This window comes from Nicotiana tomentosiformis, chromosome 1, assembly GCF_000390325.3.
Source record: "Nicotiana tomentosiformis chromosome 1, ASM39032v3, whole genome shotgun sequence".
NCBI lineage: Eukaryota > Viridiplantae > Streptophyta > Magnoliopsida > Solanales > Solanaceae > Nicotiana > Nicotiana tomentosiformis.
Genome location: NC_090812.1, coordinates 21,172,953 through 21,194,200, shown reverse-complemented (window position 1 = coordinate 21,194,200; position 21,248 = coordinate 21,172,953). Strand labels below are relative to the sequence as shown.

General features: G+C 38.1%; 1 long non-coding RNA gene across 1 annotated transcript; it reads left to right on the top strand.

Moving 5' to 3' along the window:
• Positions 1–3,118: 3,118 nt before the first annotated feature.
• Positions 3,119–4,331, top strand: LOC104087460 (uncharacterized). The gene is made up of 2 exons (XR_001967522.3): positions 3,119–3,699; positions 4,107–4,331. It is a non-coding gene; the product is annotated as an uncharacterized lncRNA (long non-coding RNA).
• The last annotated feature ends 16,917 nt before the right edge of the window (positions 4,332–21,248 follow it).

The window sequence follows — 21,248 nt, the reverse complement described above, 5'->3', positions numbered from 1 at the left end:
GTAAGTTCTTTTTGATAGCTGCTCTGACAAAACCTGTCATATTTCCTAGATTTTCCTGCAGTACAGTGATGAATGTAATTTTTTTTCTGTTATGATAGTTGTCAGACAAAAAAAAGTCATGTTTCATAGGTTATTCCTACAGTACTATGCTGATTGTAATTGTTCTTTTTGGCGGTACCTCAGATTTCTTTTCGGAAGGGTCAGCTCTGAATGGACCTTCAAATGGCCCTCATATTGAATTGGAACTGTGCGCCACAAGGTTCAAACTCCTTGAGGAAATTGACAGGAGAAAAACTGCCGAGGATGCCCTTAATATGATGCAATGTCAGTGGCAGAGCATCAGTAATGTTCTATCTCAGGCAGGGCTAACACTTCCTTCACTTTCAGATGTCATTGGTGGTATGCAGACTGATAATGCTTCAATTGAGAAGTTCTCTCAGGAAGTAATTGTCACAAGATTTGTTGCTGACGCAATAGTAAAAGGTCAAGCTCGAGCAGAAGCTGAACTAGCTGCAGAGGCAACACTAGAATCAAAGAACCAGGAGATTTCAAGGTTGAGAGACAGGCTCCGATACTACGAGGCTGTAAATCATGAGGTCTCAGAGAAATCAGGAAATCATTGGTAGGTGTTTCTTCTCTTACTACTTAGTTGCTACTTATAACAACTCTGATAAATGCCATACCATCCAGACATCACCCTTCTGTAAGTAAACGTACGCATCACAGAAATCTGATAGGTTTCGTCATTATCGTTAACTAGCATCTTTGATATTGTTGTGGACTTCCTTCAGCTTTAGTTTCAATGGAAACACTTAGCTGGCATCTTCTTCTTTTTTTTGGCAAGTAAACCTTTTTTATTTACCAGATAGAGTTATGTACAGACAACAACAAAAAAAAGGCTGATAGTTGGACAGCAAGCCCCAACTCCAGCTACCACTCTACACTACAATCACCTCAACTAATCTCATATTGACAATCCTAGCTATAACGGATAGAAAATCAGCTGCTCCAGCCATTTTGCAGTCCTCTGCTCCATTGTTCCTCTATGATACACCTCTTGAATGATCTGCTTGACGATGACTTCCTTTCCTTGTTGTTTGTTAGTGAATACTCTTTTGGTTTCTTTCATTCCACACATAGTAGACTGCTGCAGATAGCAGCATCCTATATACTGCAGCTCCAGAGCTCTTTCCACTTGCATTCTGAACAGCCCACATTAGTTCCTCTTCCCAGCACATAGGGTCTCTATTAATACCCTGCCATTGTAATAGGTGCTTCCATATCTGTGCAGATTTCAAGGTGGTTAGCTATCTTACAGTTTGCTCTCTTAATAATAGTGGCCTGAGTTTGTACTCAGCCTGTTCGGCATTTTACAACTTAAATGTCATTCAAAAATTGATGTCTGTATTTGGTACTGTTGACAGCATGGTAGATGATCAAATCAGTCATGTTTGTATACTCTTGGCTGTTCGTAGAATATCCTATCTTCTTTCATTCTGCCTTATACAGTTCTAATCAGTTATATTTTGGAAGAGATTGAGATCTATATTGTTGGTTTAGCAGTGCCGCCATTTGAAGATAGCTCTAAATTGTTTGTGAAAGGAACCAGGATATGAAAAGTATGCGTAGTGTAAAAACTAGAAAACTAGCTAGCAACAACGGCTAAAGGAAGGTTACTTGAACTTTTCAACTTGTTGGTGAGGGTGCAATTACCCAATTCCCCTCCCCCATTTTCCCTTCCCCTACCCCTACCCATATCTAAAATATTTTTAAAAAGTCAAAAAAATGTAACAAGAATGAATAAAAGAACTCTTGTTTGATCCCAAGAGGTATTGCACATTACTTGTTTGTTTTTTATGGTCAATAAAAAAAATATTAATCTGAAAACTGTACTGAACTACCTGTTTGTTTCGACTCTTAGGTTCTGTAGGTAGTTTTATTACCCATAACCTTTTAGGTATTATGGGTTCCTCCCCGGAACTAAATTCTGAATTGAATAAATAAGTAGGAGACGCGTTAGAAAAATAACTGGGGAAATTCATAGATCTCAAACTGTTTGTATCAAATACTATTGATGTGAATGAGGGTGCTCTTTCTTTGTGATTAAGAAACAAACTTATTAGCTCATTCCACCATGGTTGCAAAACTACTAGCATTAGCTTCAACTCAGTGTTTCAAAAGGTGTTGGCGCAAGACGGAGCGTTTTACCTGTCATGGAGCGAGGCGTAAGCCTCGAGGCGCTGGGCGTAATCCCCTGGAACTTTTAATTTTTAGTACTTTTTAAATAATATAATTGAAAAAAATATTTTAAAAGGTAAAATTGCATAGAAATTATGAAAAATTCAAGAGATTATTAACCAATCTTGATAACTTCATGTCTTCCTCGTTAGTACTAAAAATGTCAGTAATATTCAAGATGATCCAATATTGTTAATAACTAGGATGGAAATTGAGGCTGATCAATTAAAAAGAATTGAGGAAAAGTGGGAACCTCATTTTATAATGATGAATTTGATCATTAGCATAGTAGGATATACTTAGTTAGACTCTATGTTTAATATTTAACTTTATCAATTAATCATAGTATTTAATTGAGCAAATGATTCTGTAACGGTGACTTGTGCTCTTTTGAATTGTTTTGTATTGTCTGGAGATAGAGGACAGCTACATTCTTGGAGATAGAAAGCAAGTGGCACTAAAACATTGGAAATTTCTTTTGACTTTATATTTATTGTTTCCTTTTGAATGCTTCATGAGTAATAATATAATTAAAGTCACTATGGAACAATTAATAGCGTATTTAATACACCGTAGTGTATAATGATACCCTTATCAATTACGGTTGTTTCATTACTTAAGCATTATACACATACAAAAAAAAAAACAGCTTTGGTTCTTCCCCGCAAGATCGAGCATGCAACATTTGAATTATTTATTTACTAACTTTGCAAATTCACTAATTTTTAAATTGAGAAGCAACCATATCTTAAACAAATTAAAGTAGCTAATTAAATGGGAAAATATTCATCCAAATATATGGTCTCCAAATAGATCCGCAGACAATTTTTTAATCTATATTTAAGTCAATTTATTGTTTGTGATGCCAATTTTTGGTGGTGATAAGAGCTAGGGTGGAAAAAATGAGAAAAAGAAAATGCTTACATTGAGAAGTAAGGTATGTAGTAGCTCAACCTGTCTTATCTATATTTTTGCCGTCTTATTTACCTAAATTATCATTTTTTTTAGACACTGTTAGATCAACAACTCCAACCAAACCCCACCACCCTAACAGGATTAGACTACACACAAATAAATATATAAACATAACATTTGCAAGAACTCAATAGTAAAGAAAATTAAAGAAGAATCAAATTAGAGTATCAAAAATGAAAATGAAGTTTATGATAACTATGATAATGATGATCATATTGTTATCTGGGATAGCATTGGGTCAAAACAGTAACTGTATAAACAGGTTGTTGCCGTGTATGAACTTTTTCAATGGATCAAGAGGGAATCCACCAGAAAGTTGCTGCAATCCACTAAAGGATGTTATAAAAAACATGCCTGAATGTTTGTGTCAAATGGTTAGCGTTAAAGGGAGCAATGCAGCTGAGCAAGCTGGAATTAATGTCAACGAGGCTCAAATGTTGCCTGCTAGATGTGGACAGCCCGTTAATTAGCTTGGATGTCTTAAAGGTATGTCGCTCGAACCAGCTGAGGCAAATTTAGGGCAAGTTTTATGGATTCAACCCAACTCATTACTTTCGGTCAAACTATTTATAAAAATGATGTTTGCACATGTAAAGATAACATACTCATTCTAATATGAAATACGGAAGGGATAAAATCGCAAACAACTTATAATAGAGGAATATCACGTACTAATAATTTGATTAGCATTCTTTTTCTCCTACTGTAGTGAAAGCGTCTTCATGTTTTAGTAAATGAAAATATGTTTATGTATATATAACATGTGCTTAATCATAAGCAAGAAGTCGTCTAGTTCTCGATAATTTTCTTGATTTTTTTCTTCTTCAAATTATGGTTTGGCAATTAAACTCGATTATCCTATAATTGATTTCGAGTATTATTCTTGGTTTTAGGAGTATCTAATTCAGATTCAAATTCAGCTGGCTACTCAATGCGGACTTCAAGCATGAAAGTGTTGCTGGTTGTTGCTTCTCTGATTTTTACTCAAGTTTTGTGAAGCTACACAAAATAGAGACTTTTTGGTTTTCGTGATGGGCTATGTTGATAGTCATCGTTATATTTTAACTCTTGTTTTTTGGGGTAATTGTTGAATATTCAATTAATATACATTTTCTTTACTTTGTGTTTTTTTTCCCTCCACATGTAGTAAATTCCTCACGTAAGCTATATGCGTATAATCTGACTTCCATTCTTTTGTTTTATAAAGCTTAATTTTTTGCAAACAAATACTCATTCAATTAGACAGGGGCTCTGTTAAATAGTGTAGATCTTTAAGTTCGACTACTATATGAGGATCTAAATTAAACAGAGTATCTAGGAAAAGGAGGACCCGGGGGGTTGAAGGGGTAAAGATCATAATTTATGTAATCTACATTTCCAATATGTATATATTAATTGCTCAAAATGGTAAAGATATTATGATTCAAACGTTGGTCTCTTGATAAAAATATGTTTTTCTTAATTGAGTCGGAGTTAGTTCATCTTAATTCGGACAACAAAAAAGAAACAAGAAAAAAAGAGTAATGACCGTTGGATAAATCAGAAACCTAACATGTAATATTTCTCTACTTTTTAATATTTATCATTTGTAGCGAGTACTCGCCAAAGACTCAAGATGGCCTCCTTAAAATTAGTGGCCTAAAGCCAAATTTTAATAAGAGACCTTATACTTTTTTTTATTAGTACACACATATATACAAAAAAGCTGGTGCTGCCATCTTTTTCATACTTGTTGTTTGTAGTATAACATTCTTAAATAACATAAACCTTTTAAATTCACATAGTAATATTATTATTTATATTAGAAAGGGATAATTCAAATAAATAGATGTTAGACATGTATTTGCAATATGTTACAGCTGATATTGTTGTAACTAAAGTATTTACTAATATGAAGATTTAAGTAGTTTATTTCAAAGTTCTAAAATATTTTTACTATTAAAGAGTAGACAATCTTTCTTTCTTTCTTTTTTTCAAAATTTTTGTACTTTTTTATTTTTTCTACAAATATTAATATTGTGTAATTTGAAATAAACGTAGAAAATCTATTATTAAAAGTTTGGGACCTAAATCAAGGCTTTACTAGTCTCCTACTAGAGCCACTTGTCTATGCCTGGCATTCTCAATCAAATTTTATAGAGTCTCAATTAAGATAAGACTTAAACAACAATGACAAGAACATTAAGACAGTAAATGTATCATTTAGTTACCAAATGTGAATGAAGCTGGTTGAATAACACTTCATGATGGGGCAGTGGTCTTTAAATAATTATTGACGTAATTAGGGGTGGCTCAACGGAACCGATGACCTAAAATAAAATATATTAAAAGACCCTGAAACTTATTTCATAAATCCATATAATATTGAGACATAAAAAAAAGCTTACATGACTTTGATCTAGTGGTGAGAGCGCAATATATAATGTGTGAGTTAGGCACATATCATGTGGTATTGAATTCCCCCTTAAATAAAAATGGTAAAGGGGTCAGTCCATTATCCATCGTGTTTTGAACCTTGTGACACTTGTTTCGAAAATTTCTTAGTTAAAGATAATACACAAAAGAACTTGCTTTCTGATATGTGGATCAATCAAAATGTGACAAAAAAGAATAGTTCATTTAGAGAATATGAGTTGAAATTAGAAAGAAAATCATTAGAAACATGAAAAATTATTATACATAAAGGAAAAAAATACAATTAATGAGAAGCTAAATATATTACTTAATTTAGTGAGAGAAAAAATTTATCCTATTAACTCACTCAATCTTACCTTTATTATTTTAAAATATATTAAAATTTAAATTTTTTATTAATAATTATATAAATATATATTATAAAATAATATATTAATGCTTCATATTTTTGGGGGCTTAAACATTTGGGTGCATAAGGCAAGGGTTTCACTTGCCCCAATTGTTAGTATGGCACTTAAACTTACCCAATGATAAATATACACTTTAACTTGACTCAAGTATGTCTCGTAGACACTCAAATCTGAATTGGCATAATAGGTGTGTCGTCTTCACATTTGAGCGTGTGAGATGTTATTTTGACCAATTTTCAGCAAAACAATATATAACAAAATTCTATTTCATTCCTAGTGCCCCTCCCCCATCTTTCTCTATTTTCTACTTTTTTTCTCTTAACATCCACATCCCATAAAAGATGTTAACCAGTGAGGCCTTAAACTCTTCTATCGCCATTAAACCCTCTTCGACTAGAGAGGCAAAATTCTTTACGTCTAATAATTGTTTTTTTTTTTGGGCTTAACCCACTACTATTCTTTCTTCCTCCAATTATTTGTATTTGTTATACCATGATAGAAGTAACGAACTGAAAAAATTCATTAGTTAATATTTTAAAAGTAAAATTTGTATAAGCTGGGATTCGTGGGTGTGGGTGAGGGGCTCCTTTAAATGTTCTTTTTTTCGGTTAAAATGTTTCTTTTTTCTTTTTATATGAATTTTACGGGCTTTTTCATCTATACCCGATTTTGGGATCACAATTGAATTATACCCACTTTGCAAAATAATATGCAAGTCTACCCGCTTTACGATCAACTTCATACTTATCGGGCATGAAGTTAAAAAATAATTAGTCTGAAATGCAATGCACTTATGGCCAATTAAGTCTAAAGTGCAATTAATGGTTTCATGCACTTAAGGCCAAAAAGTTTGAAGTGAAAAAATTACACTTCAGATGCACTTAAGGCCAAAAAGTGTGAAGTGAAAAAATTGCACTTCAGATGCACTTATGTAATGACTCAACCGGTCATTTTTACTTTTAGAACCCCGTTCCCCTAAATAAAACTTCACGTATGTGCTTTTATAACTTTATGATTTGCGGGGATGGTTGGTTCAGAATTTGGAAGTGTTCGGGTTGAAATCGAAAAACTTGGTTCCTTAAGTTGGCCTTAAAATGCTAAGTTTGACTTCGGTCAACATTTTGAGAAAACGACCCCAGAATAGAATTTTGATGATTCCAACAGCTCTGTATGGTGATTTTGGATTTAGGAGTGTGTTCGAAATTTTATTTGGAAGTCCGTAGTTAAATTAGGCTTGAAATGGCTAAAATAGGTATTTAAGTTTGGAAGTTTGACCGGGGAGTTGACTTTTTGATACCGGAGTCAGAATCCAATTCTGAAAATTTGCATAGCTCTGTTACGTCATTTATGACTTGCGTGCAAAATTTGAGGTCAATCAGACTTGATTTGATAAGTTCCGGCGTCGTTTGTAGGAATTGAAAGTTTCAAAGATCATTAAGCTTGAATCTATGTGTGATTCATGTTTTTAGTGTTGTTGGATGTGATTTGAAGACTCGACTAAGTTCGTATGATATATAAGGACTTGTTGGTATATTTGGTTGAGGTCCCGAGGGACTCGGGCGTGTTCCGGATGGTTAACGGATCAAATGTGTACTTAGAACCATTGAAACTTGTTGTTGCCTACTGATACAATCGCACCTGCGGAATTTGGATCGCAGGTGCAAGCTCGCAGAAGCGAGCGTGGGAGCGCAGAAGCGGAAAAGGGAGAGTGGAGCAGTGGCCGCAGATGCGAAGGAAAATACTGCATCTGCGGGACCGCAGATGCGGATGAGGGATCGCAGAAGCGAAGCTAGCCGCAGAAGCAAGGGAGGCCTTCGCATCTGCGAAAGCGCAGATGCGGTCACGTGCATCGTAGGTGCGAAAGCCTCACAGATTACAAAAAATAGAGGGGTTCCGATATTTTTGTCATTTTGGACATTTTCAACGCGATTTTGTGCAATTTTTCAGAGAGAATTCACGGAGAAACTTGAGGTAAGACACATGTGATCATTGTTAGTCAATGATATTGGATTATCATTGAATATTTCGAATAGATTACATGTTTTTGAGGTGAAATTAGAGGATTTGGGCCTAGGGATTTTAAAATGAGAATTTGAGATTTGGAGGTCAAGTTGATGTCGGATTTTAGTAAAAATAGTATGGTTAGAATCGTGGTTAAATGAGCGTTTATATTTCGTAACTTTCGCCGGATTTCGAGATGTGGGCCCCACGGCGATTTTTGAGTTAATTTCGAATTTTTATTGAAAAATATAGTATTTTCTTATGGAATTGATTCTATAATTTTTGTTGACTGTATCGAATTAATTATGACTAGATTCGAGTCGATCGGAGTCGGAAAATCGAGAAAAAAGCATACTACTTGGTTAAATTGGAGCAAGTCGAGGTAAGTGACTTGTCTAACCTTATGTGGGAGAAATCTCCCCTAGGATTGGTATTGAAGTGATAATTTATAATGTATTGAAAGTCGTGTACACGAGGTGACGAGTGTGTACACGGGCTAAATGTGAAAGATTATATTTTTAAATTGTGTAGATCACTGTTGCGCATTAATTAAACTATTTTATTCTGATATATTCTTCATCATTGATTTAATATTATATTTTAAAGTTGCTTGACCTTTTCCAGCTAATTGTTTTACCTGTTTAGTTGAAACTTAGTTTCTTTTATTCTATACATTATTTGAAGTTTATTTTCCTTAAATTAAATATTATTAATATGAAGTATTTGACATTTTTAAATTTGGTATTGAAACAACGTATTAAAGATTTTGAAATATTATTTTGCTGAATTATTTATTCCTGAATATTTTTGTAAGATTTTCGTACTCATTGTGATGGAGCCGTGAGCTCTTTATTGTGGAAAAATATTATTGATGATTTATTTTAGCATGAGCCGTAAGCTCTTTATTGTGAAAAAATATTGTTGTTGAATTATTTTGGCAAGTTAAATTATTTGAGCACTTGAGGTGTAAATTGTGATATATTGTGATATTGATACGCATGTGGTGTATAAGATCTGGGTATTGAAGCGCATGCGGTGAGATAAGGGTGGTGTCACGACCCAAACTAACCATGTCGTGATGGCGCCTATCGTGAAACTAGGCAAGCAGACTCATTTCCAAAACAAACCGATATTTTCATTTCAAAGATAATTTCAAGGCTATTTAACATAAAACCCTTCGTAAAGGAGTTCAAATCAAAATAAAAGTGCGCAAAAAAGAATAGCCTGACATCAGGGTGTCACTAGTCATGAGCATCTACTATAATTTGTCTGACAATATCGAGACTAACATAGTCTGAAAAATAGCTAAATACAACTAAAGGAAGATAAGAAGGAGAAGAGCAGGGCTGCAATCGCCAGGCAGCTACCTTGCTATCTCCGAGAAAATCTGTAACCGGAATAGTCAACAGCCGCTACCGTGTCCAGATACATCTGGATCTGCACACAAGGTGTAGGGAGTAACGTGAGTACGCCAACTCAGTAAGTAACAACAGTAAATAAAGACTGAGAAGTAGTGACGAGCAATAATGCAAGTAAAGTTCATATCACAAAAATTCAGTAAAATACAGCATGCTTTTAAAACCAGAGTTTGAATCAAATCAGCTATTTTAAATCCAGTTCCAGTAAAATTATTTAAAGACATATTTCAACAGTTTTCAAACAAAGGCTCAATGCAAAAGTGAGCAAAAAATAATGAAATCATAATCAACCCCTCGGGCAACATCACTCATATATAGCCCCTCGGGCAAACCTCACAGTCACTCATATACAGCCCCTCGGGCAGACCTCACCATCACTCATGCCTCCCAGTCACTCAACACTCGGCACTCGCACTCAGTAGGTACCTGCGCTCATTGGGGTTTGTACAGACTCCGGAGGGGCTCCTTCAGCCCAAGCGCTATATCAAGCCAAATCATGGCATAAATCAATCAGGCCCTCGACCTATATCAAAAATATTGCGGCGTGCAGTCCGATCCCATAAATATTCTCACAAATCAGGCCCTCGGCCTGACTCAGTCATAAACCTCTCAAGCCCCTCGGGCTCTCAGTAAAATAGGGTATGCAACCCAAAACAACATTTATATGCATCAAAACAGAGTAATAAAAATTGAGTTATGCAATAAACAGGTATAACCATGACTAAGTATAGATTTTCAATCGAAAACAGTAAGAGGATAGTAAGAAAAGGCCCCTAAGGATCCAAACAGCACTGGCACAAGGCCCAAAAATGGCATTCAGCCCAATTTACAGACAACTCTTTCTAAAACACATAAGTATCATATAGTTTCAACAAACTATGCAACTTTACAGTTGCTACGGGACGGACCAAGTCACAATCTCCAACGGTGCACGCCCACATGCCCGTCACCAAGCATGTGTGTCACCTCAAAATAGTAAAATAATACGAAATTTGGGGTTTCATACCCTCAGGACTAGATTTACAATCGTTACTTACCTCAATCCGAGCAAATATCTACTCCGCAATGCGCTTGCCTCTCGAATCGGCCTCCAAACGTCCCGAATCTAGCCACAAGCAATACAATATGATCAATATAGGCTAAAGGGATCAATTCCACAAGAAAAATATCAAATTATAGCCAAAATCCGAAATCGGCTCAAACCTGGCCCCCGGGCCCGCATCTCAAAATTCGACAAAAGTCACAAAATCCGAAATCCCATTCACTCACGAGTCTAGTCATACCAAATTTACTCAAATCCGACAACAAAATCCCCTTCAAAACCTCAAAATTCCATCTCAAGAACTATTCCACTTTTTCCCCAAATGTTCACCCCAAATCACAATTTAGATGATAAAAATCAAGATATAATCATGGAATTTAACCAAAACTAAGTGAGAAACACTTAACCCAATCAACTCCGCGAAAATCCCTTCAAGAATCGCCCAAATCCGTGATCTCTAGGTCAAAATATGAAAAATGAGCTCAAACCCTCGATTTGAATTTAACACTGCCTGCCCAGATTTTACCCTTCGCGAACGCGACCGTCCTCTCGCGTTCGCGTAGGCCAACTAGACTACCTCACCATTTTACTCTTCGTGAATGCGACACATGCCTCGCGAACGCGATGCTTTAATAGCTCAGACCTTCGCGAATGCGACCACCACCTCGCGAACGCGTAGAACAAGGACTTGGGGTCCCCAACTGCCTCACTCCTCTTCGCGAACGCGACCCTTCTCTCGCGTTCGCGATGCACACGCAGACCACACCTTCGCGTTCGCGTCCTTCCCTTCGCGAACGCGTAGAACAAAAATTCACCACTCAAAAAACACTCTTCGCAAATGCAAGAACCCACTCGCGATCGCGAAAGAGGAAACCAAAAGAATGCAACAATAGATATCACCAATCTCACCAAGGCCAAGAATGATCCGTTAACCACCCGAAACTCACCCGAGGCTCTCGGTACCTCAACCAAATATACCAACACGTCTCATAACCTCATACAAACTTATTCGAACCTTCAAATCACCTTTAACAACACCAAAAACATGAATTACACACAGATTCAAGCCAAATGAACTAAGAAAGTTCTGAATTTCACAAACGACGCCGAAACCTACCAAATTACGTCCGAATGACCTCAAATTTTGCACACAAGTCTGAAATGACACCACGAACCTACTCCAACTTTCGTAAATCCAATCTAACCCCGATATCAAAATTTCCACTGCCGGCCAAAATCGTCAAAATTCTAACTTTTGCCAATTCAAGCCTAATTCCATTACGGACCTCCAAATCATATTCCGGACGCGCTCCTAAGTCCGAAATCACCTAACGGAACTAAAGGAACCATTAAAATTCAAATCCGAGGCTGTTTACACATAAGTCAATATCTGGTTGACTTTTTTAACTTAAGCTTCTAATAAAGAGACTAAGTGTCCCAATTCACTCTGAAACTACTCCGGACCCGAACCAACTATCCCGATAAATCATAATATAGCTGAAGAACACAAAAAGAAGTAGAAATGGCGGAAATGGGGCTATAACTCTCAGAACGACCGGCCGGGTCGTTACATCCTCCCACTCTTAAACAACCGTTCATCCTCGAACGGGTCTAGAAACATACCTAGAGTCTCACATAGGAGTGGATATTTGCTCTGCATCTCCCGCTCGGTCTCCCAAGTGGCCTCCTCCACAGGCTGACCTCTCCACTGCACTTTCACTGAAGCTATATCCTTTGACCTCAACTTTTGAATCTGCCGATCCAAAATGGCCACTGGCTCCACATCATAAGTCATGTCACCCTCCAACTGAACCGTGCTAAAATCCAAAATATGGGACGAATCTCCAATATACTTCCGGAGCATGGAAACATAAAATACTGGGTGCACACTCGACAAGCTGGGTGGCAAGGCAAGCTTATAAGCCACCTCCCCTATCCTTTGAAGCACCTCAAAAGGCCCAATAAATCGGGGGCTCAACTTGCCCCTCTTCCCAAACCTCATAACACCCTTCATGGGTGATACCTTCAGCAAAACCTTCTCCCCAACCATAAAAGACACATCACGGAGCTTCCTGTCCGCGTAGCTCTTCTGCCTAGACTGCACCGTGCGAAGCCGCTCCTGAATAAATTTCACCTTATCTAACACATCCTAGACCAAGTCTATACCCAAGAGCCTAGCCTCACCCGGCTCAAACCATCCTACTGGAGATCTACACCTCCTCCCATATAAAGCCTCGTACGGAGCCATCTGAATGCTCGGCCGGTAACTGTTGTTATATGCAAACTCCGCGAGCAGCAAGAACTGGTCCCATGAACCCCTAAAGTCAATGACATAAGCGCACAACATGTCCTCCAATATCTGAATAGTGCACTCGGACTGCCCTCCATCTGAGGGTGAAAAGTTGTGCTCAACTCAACCTGAGTACCCAACTCTCGCTGCATGGCCCTCCAAAACTGCAATGTAAACTAAGTGCCCCTATCTGAAATGATGAAAACTGGGACACCATGCAGGTGAACAATCTCTCAGATATAAATCTCAGCCAACCGCTCTGAAGAGTAAGTAGTGCCAACTGCAATGAAGTGCGCGAACTTGGTCAGCCGATCCACAATAACCCAAATAGCATCGAACTTCCTCAAAGTCCGTGGGAGCCCAACTACGAAGTCCATGGTGATTCTCTCCCACTTCCACTCTGGGATCTCTAACCTCTGAAGTAAGCCACCCGGTCTCTGATGTTCATACTTAACCTGCTGAGAGTTGAGACACTGAGCCACAAACCCAACTATATATTTCTTTATCTGCCTCTACCAATAATGTTATCTCAAATCCTGGTACATCTTCACGGCACCCGGATGGATGGAATACCGCGAGCTGTGGGCCTCCTTAAGAATCAACTCCCCAAGCCCATCTACATTAGGCACACATATCCAGCCCTGCATCCTCAACACACCATCATCACCAATAGTCACATCTCTGGAATCACCTCGCTGAACCCTGTCCTGAAGAACGAGCAGGTGGGGGTCATCATACTGACACTCCCTGACACGGTCATAAAGAGAATACCTGGAGACCACACAAGCCAATACCTGACTCGGCTTTGAAATATCCAATCTCACAAGCTTGCTCGCTAAGTCCTGAACATCCAATGCTAAAGGTCTCTCTGCTACCGGAAGATATGCTAAACTCCCCAAACTCTCCGCCCGGCGACTCAAAGCACCGGCCACCACATTGGCCTTCCCTGGATGGTACAAAATAGTGATATCATAGTCCTTAAGAAGATCCAACCATCTCCGCTGACGCAAATTAAGATCTTTCTGCTTAAACAGATGCTGCAGACTCCGGTGATCAGTATAGATCTCACAATGAACCTCATACAAATAATGACGCCAAATCTTTAAGGCGTGAACAATTACTGCTAACTCAAGATCATGGACAGGATAGTTCTTCTCATGGGTCTTCAACTGGAACGAGGCATAGGCAATCACCCTACCCTCCTGCATCAGAACATATCTAATGCATGTCCTCGAGGCATCACAATACACGGTGTAAGAACCTGAAGATGATGGCAGAACTAACACTGGAGTTGTGGTCAAGGCAGTCTTGAGCTTATGAAATCTCTCCTCACACTCATACGACCACCTGAATGGAGCACCCTTTTGGGTTAATTTAGTCAAGGGCGATGCAATAGATGAAAATCCCTCTACAAAGCGACGGTAATAACCCAACAAACCAAGGAAGCTCCTAATTTACATGGTTGTGGACGGTCTAGGCCAACTCTGCACCGCCTCTACCTTCTTCGGATCCACCTGAATACCCTCACTGGACACCACGTGCCCCAAGAATGCTAGTGAACCGAGCCAAAACTCACACTTGGAGAACTTTGCATAAAGTTTCTCCTTCCTCAATCTTTGTAATACAATCCTCAGATGCTGAGCATGCTCCTCCTGGCTATGAGAGTACACCAGGATGTCATCAATGAATACAATAACGAATGAGTCTAAATAGGGTTGGAATACATTGTTCATCAGATGCATGAACGTTGCCGGGGCATTGGTCAGCCCAAAAGACATCACCAAGAACTAAAAATGGCCATAACGGGTCCTGAAAGCTATCTTAAGAATATCCGAATCCTGAATCTTCAGCTGGTGATACCCGGACCTCAAATCAATCTTAGAGAACACCCTCGCTCCCTGAAGCTGGTCAAATAAATCATCAATACGAGGCAAAGGATACTTGTTCTTGGTTGTGACCTTGTTCAACTGCTTGTAATCAATGCACATCCTCATGGAACCATCCTTCTTCTTTACAAATAGAACCGGTGCACCCCAAGGTGACATACTAGGCCGAATAAACCCCTTATTAAGGAGTTCCTGAAGTTGTTCTTTTAACTCTTTCAACTCCGTCGATGCCATATGATACGGTAGAATAGAAATGGGCTGAGTGCCCTGCAGCAAATCAATACCAAAGTCAATATCCCTATCAGGCGGCATGCCCGGCAGGTCTGCAGGAAACACATCCGAAAAATCACGTACTACTGGAATAGAATCAATGGCAGGAGTCTCTGCACTAACATCCCTCACAAACGCCAAATAAGATAGGCAATCCTTCTCAACCATATAATGAGCCTTCAAATATGAAATCACCCTACTAGGTATATAATCTATAGAACCGCTCCACTCAACCCTCGATGCTCCACTCAACCTTCGAAAATCCTGGCATCGCTAACGTCACAGTCTTAGCGTGATAATCTAGAATAGCATTACATGTAGATAACCAATCCATACCCAATATCACATCAAAGTCAGCCATACTGAGTAGAAAAAGGTCCACTTGGGTCTCCAGACCCCCAATAGTCACCACACATGACTGATATATGCGGTCCACAATAATAGTATTGCCTACAAGAGTAGATACATGAACAGATAAAACTAAAGACTCACGGGGCATATCTAGAAAATGAGCGAAATATGAGAAAACATATGAATAAGTGGAACCAGGGTCAAATAATACAAAGGCATCTCTGTGACAAACTGAGACAATACCTGTAATCACAGCATCTGAAGCAATAGCATCTGGTCTGGCAGGGAGGGCATAGAAACGGGCTTGGCCACCCCCTGATCTGCCTCCCCCTCTAGGGCGACCCCTAGCTGACTGACCTCCACCCCGAGCTGACTGGGCGAGTGGTGAAGTAACTGGTGTTGAAGTCGAAGGCTGACTCCTCTACTGAGATAGACCTCCACGACAATGAGGACACTGCCTCCACATATGCCCAAACTCCCCACACTCAAAATAACTCCCTGGTGCTAGTGGCAGGAACTGAAGGGAGCCCCGAGCACCAGGATAACTGGTAGAAGAACCTTGCATAGAGGGGCCCTGAACTGATGGAGCACGGGAAGAACTCTGGGCTGGGAACTGGGCGAGCTGACTGAGCATGCCTGAATGGACGATCTCTGTCGTGCTGGAACTGACCCCCATGAGGAGCACCACTGAATCCACCTTGACGACGCGGCCTCTTGGCCTCCCTCTCAACCCTCTCCTGACCGCGAACCATCTCAATTTGTCGAGCAATGTTGACAGCCTCATCAAAAGTAGCACCATACATTCTCTCTCTGGTCATAAGCAACCGAAGCTGAAAACCAAGGCCATCTATAAACCTCCTAATCCTCTCTCGGTCTGTGGGAACTAACCAGATCGCATGAAGGGCCAACTCAGAGAACCGCATCTTATACTGTGTCACAGGTATAATTCTAAACTCGTTCGAGGATGAACGTTTGTTTAAGAGGTGGAGAATGTAATGACCCAACCGGTCATTTTTACTTTTAGAACCTCGTTTCCCTAAATAAAACTCCCCGTATGTGCTTTTATAACTTTATGACTTGCGGGGATGGTTGATTCGGGATTTGGACGTGTTCGGCTTGAAATCGGAACACTTGGTTCCTTAAGTTGGCCTTAAAATGCTAAGTTTGACTTCGGTCAACATTTTGAGAAAACGACCCCGGAATAGAATTTTGATGATTCCAACAGCTCCGTATGGTGATTTTGGACTTAGGAACATATTCGGAATTTTATTTGAAAGTACGTAGTTAAATTAGGCTTGAAATAGCTAAAATAGGAATTTATGTTTGGAAGTTTGACCGGGGAGTTAACTTTTTGATACCGGAGTTAGAATCTAGTTCTGAAAATTTTCATAACTTCGTTACATCATTTATGACTTGCGTGCAAACTTTGAGGTCAATCGGACTTGATTTGTTAGGTTCCGGTATCGTTTGTAGAAATTGAAAGTTCCAAAGTTCACTAGGCTTGAATCTATGTGTGATTCGTGTTTTTAGTATTGTTGGATGTGATTTGAAGACTCGACTAAGTTCTTATGATATATTAGGACTTGTTAGTATATTTGGTTGAGGTCCCAAGGGACTCGAGCGTGTTCTGGATGGTTAACGGATCAAATGTGGACTTAGAACAATTGACACTTGCTGCTGCCTACTGATACAATCGCACCTGCGGAATTTGGCTCGCAGGTGCGGGCGTGGGAGCGCAGAAGCGGAAAAGGGAGAATGGAGCAGTGGCCGCAGATGCGAAGGAAAATATCGCATCTGCGGGACCGCGGATGCGGACGAGGGATCGCAGAAGCGAGGGAGGCCTTCGCATCTGCGAAAGCACATATGCGGTCACGTGCATTGCAGGTGCGAAAGCCCTGATAGATTACAAAAAACAAAGGGGTTCCGACATTTTTGTCATTTTGGACATTTTCAACACGGTTTTGGGCGATTTTTCAGAGAGAATTCACGGAGAAACTTGAAGTAAGACACATGTGATCATTGTTAGTCAATTATATTGGATTATCATTGAATATTTCGAATAGATTACATGTTTTTGAGGTGAAATTAGAGGATTTGGGCCTAGGAATTTCAAAATGAGAATTTGAGATTTGGAGGTCAAGTTGATGTCGGATTTCAGTAAAAATGGTATGGTTAGAATCGTGGTTGAATGGCCGTTCATATTTCATAATTTTTGTCGGATTTCGAGATATGGGCTCCACGGGCGATTTTTGAGTTAATTTCGGATTTTTATTGAAAAATATAGTATTTTCTTATGGAATTGATTCTATAATTTTTGTTGAATGTATCGAATTAATTATGACTAGATTCGAGTCGATCAGAGTCAAAAAATCGAGAAAAAAGCATACTACTTGGTTAAATTGGAGCAAGTCGAGATAAGTGACTTGTCTAACCTTATGGGGGAGGGGGGGAGGGGGATCTCCCCTAGGATTGGTATTGAAGTGATAAATTATAATGTGTTGATTGTCGTGTACACGAGGTAACGAGTGTGTACACGGGATAAATGTAAAAGATTATATTTTTAAATTGTGTAGATCATTGTTGCGCATTAATTAAATTATTTTATTCTAATATATTATTCATCATTGATTTAATGTTATATTTTAAAGTTGCTTGACCTTTTCCTGCTAATTGTTTTACCTGTTTAGTTGAAACTTAATTTCTTTTATTATGTGCATTATTTGAAGTTGATTTTCTTTAAATTAGATATTATTAATATGAAGTATTTGATATTTTTAAATTTGGTATTGAAATAACTTATTAAAGATTTTGAAATATTATTTTGTTGAATTATTTATTCCTGAATATTTTTGTAAGATTTTCGTACTCATTGTGATGGAACCGTGAGTTATTGATGATTTATTTTAGCATGAGCCGTGAGCTCTTTATTGTGGAAAAATATTGTTGTTGAATTATTTTGGCAAGTTAAATTATTTGAGCACTTGAGGTGCATATTGTGATATTGATACGCATGTGGTGGTATAAGGTCTGGGTATTGAAACGCATGCGATGAGATAAGGGTGGCTTGATACGGGTGGCTAGTAGGGGAAACTACTAGAAGTCATGCGGTGTGATAAGGATGGCTAAAACGCGGGATGTTATTTCGGGAAAAATATTTTTTTTAAAATAAATTGTGAAGGCTCCCGCAGTTGAGATAAGGAAATGAGATATTGTGAATTTATTTATGATTTGGGATTACGAAGCGGTACCTCGGGAGTGCCCTTGTGGATATTGATTTATGGCCGCAGTTGCCTTTGATTATTGTTGTAATTTTCTTAAAGTTGAAAGGAAATTATGTTTTGCTTCCACGAGGTATTAATTGTCATTATTTGGTGTAACTAAATGGTGACATACTACTTGATTCATTTTCATTGTCATTTTATCTTATTATATTGTTAAACATCTTACCATGTTATTATTTATTTTTTCAGTTGGGCCTGACCTGACCTCGTCACTACTCTACCGAGGTTAGGCTTGGCACTTACTGGGTACCGCTGTGGTGTACTCATACTACGCTTCTGCATATCTTTTTGTGCAGATCCAAGTACATCTTATCAGACCAGGCATCAGTAACTAGCTGTACGAGGAGATTTCGAGATATATCTACCAGCGTCCGCAGACTCCGGAGTTCCCTTCTATCTTACTATGTTGTATTCCTTATTTGCTTTAGACTCTGATATATAGAGACATAGAGAATAAATTCTTAGAAGCTTGTGACTTATTTCTACTGAGTTTTGGGAGTTGAAAATGTTTGAATTGTAGTTTATTTATTCCAGATATCTATTATTATTTCGCACTGATAGTCTTACCTAGTCTTAGAGACTAGGTGCCATCACGACCTCCTACGGAGAGAATTTGGGGTCGTGACAACTTAAGGCCAAATAGGTCTGAAGTGCAACCAATGTTTTAATGCACTTGTGGCTAAATAGGCTTGAAGTGTTAATTGCTTATAAACATAAATTTGTTTTTCGAATTTTAATAATCTAATATATGATTTAACACCTAAATCTATTCCAAATGAGCTCAAATTTGAAACATAACCTCCAAATATCATCAAGAACAAACTCCAATCATCAATTTGTCAAAACAACAACAAAATTTAACGAATCCATTTTGCAATTAAGAAGAAGAAGAAACCATAAGAATTAGTAAAAATTAAAGCGCTACAGCAGCTAAGCACTATGAAACATCATAATCTATCTTAAAATATGTTTACAAATATCCTATAAAATCAATGTCATCCGAAGAAGAAGAAGAAGAAGAAAGAGGAGAAAAAGGCCTGAAGTTGTTTAAATTTTGGGTACTAATTAAAAAAATCTAAAAAGTAGGTACAGGTTAAATTGGGGCAACCAAATCAGGCGCCCCCTGCAATTTTTACGAATTTTACATGTGTCATTTGGTTATTTGTTACTTTGCCACATCACTCGCGCTTGTAGCACACCACGTGAGATCTGCCAGATCGGGGTTGTCAAGTTGAAGTGTCTACATGATCAATAGGTTAAGTGTCTGTTTATGTATTTTACCATTATATTAGGGAAAAATTCATAAATAGCTAGATTTATAAGTGGTAATTGAAAAATAGCCACAGTTTCAAAAGTAATCGAAATTTAGCCACTTTTCATATAAAGATAAATCTGAACGAAAACACTGTTCAAAATCTGGAAAATATTCTAGCATAATATACTGGAACTCCAGTATATTTCCAGCATAATATACTGGAGTTCCAGTACAATATATCAGTCCAGCATAATATGCTGGAGTTCATACACAGGTGAACCAATCTCCAGTATATTATGCTGGACCGGTCCGTGTTGCAGCAAAATAGTGATTATTTTTCAATTACCAGTCCGAAAACTGACTAGCCTGTGCTATTTTTACATTTTAATATTGTGAAAAACAGTCATAGATAGGATTTTTCATGCAGTTTTAAGTTGTAACTTTCACTTTCCATGTTTAAATTGGTCAACATCACTTTTGCCTCAAATATTTATAATCTTGACGTTTAACTGTAATCTTGACCTTTAAAAGTTAAACTATATAATATAAACAGAAATAAGGCAAATAATAATAGAAGTTATGTTATACACGACATTATAAATAACTAGTACACTATCACCGCAGTTTAATTGCTATAAGCAATTACCCTTCTATTTTCTAGGTTACTATATTGATCTTGATTTGAATGTGTATAGTGCATCATTTTTTCCTGATGATGTAAAAAGCATATGTACTACGTAGCAGGGGCGTAACTAGAGTGTTGGGAGCGGGTTCGGACGAACCCAGTAATTTTGGTTCGAACAATGTATTTGTCTTAAAAAGTTCATTAATTATGTATATATTATTAGTTTAGAACCCGATAACTTAAAGCAATTAGAATTCCGAACTCATAAGTTGAAAATTCTAGCCCCGCCTCTGCTACGTATCTCTCAATTAGTACAAAAAAACTTAAATTCACAATGGTAACGGTGGGTGGAAGAGCGTGGCATAGAATTATTTCTCTATCATTATTGAAGTAGACAAAGAAGATGGGGCGAAATAGTCAGCAAACAACAACAACAACAACTCAGTGGAATTTCACAAGTAGGGCCTGGGGAGGGTAGTGTGTACGCAGACTTTACCTGTACTTTGGAGGAACCTCTGTTCCGGAAGAATAGAGAGGCTGTTTCCGAAAAGCCTCGGCTAAATAGTCAGCAAATAATCCAAGATTAGCACTAACAATGTTCTTTTTCAAAAAGTTGATGGAGCTAGCTAAAGGTAACGGTCATGAAATTTGAAAAAAGCTTCACATTGTATCATTTTCTTAACGGATAGTATCATTTAATCCCCATCTCTGTATTCCCCTTTTTTGAGCATTTTGGTTTACACATCACAACAATCATCTTTGACACCCTCATTATTGAGAAAAGACAGCCA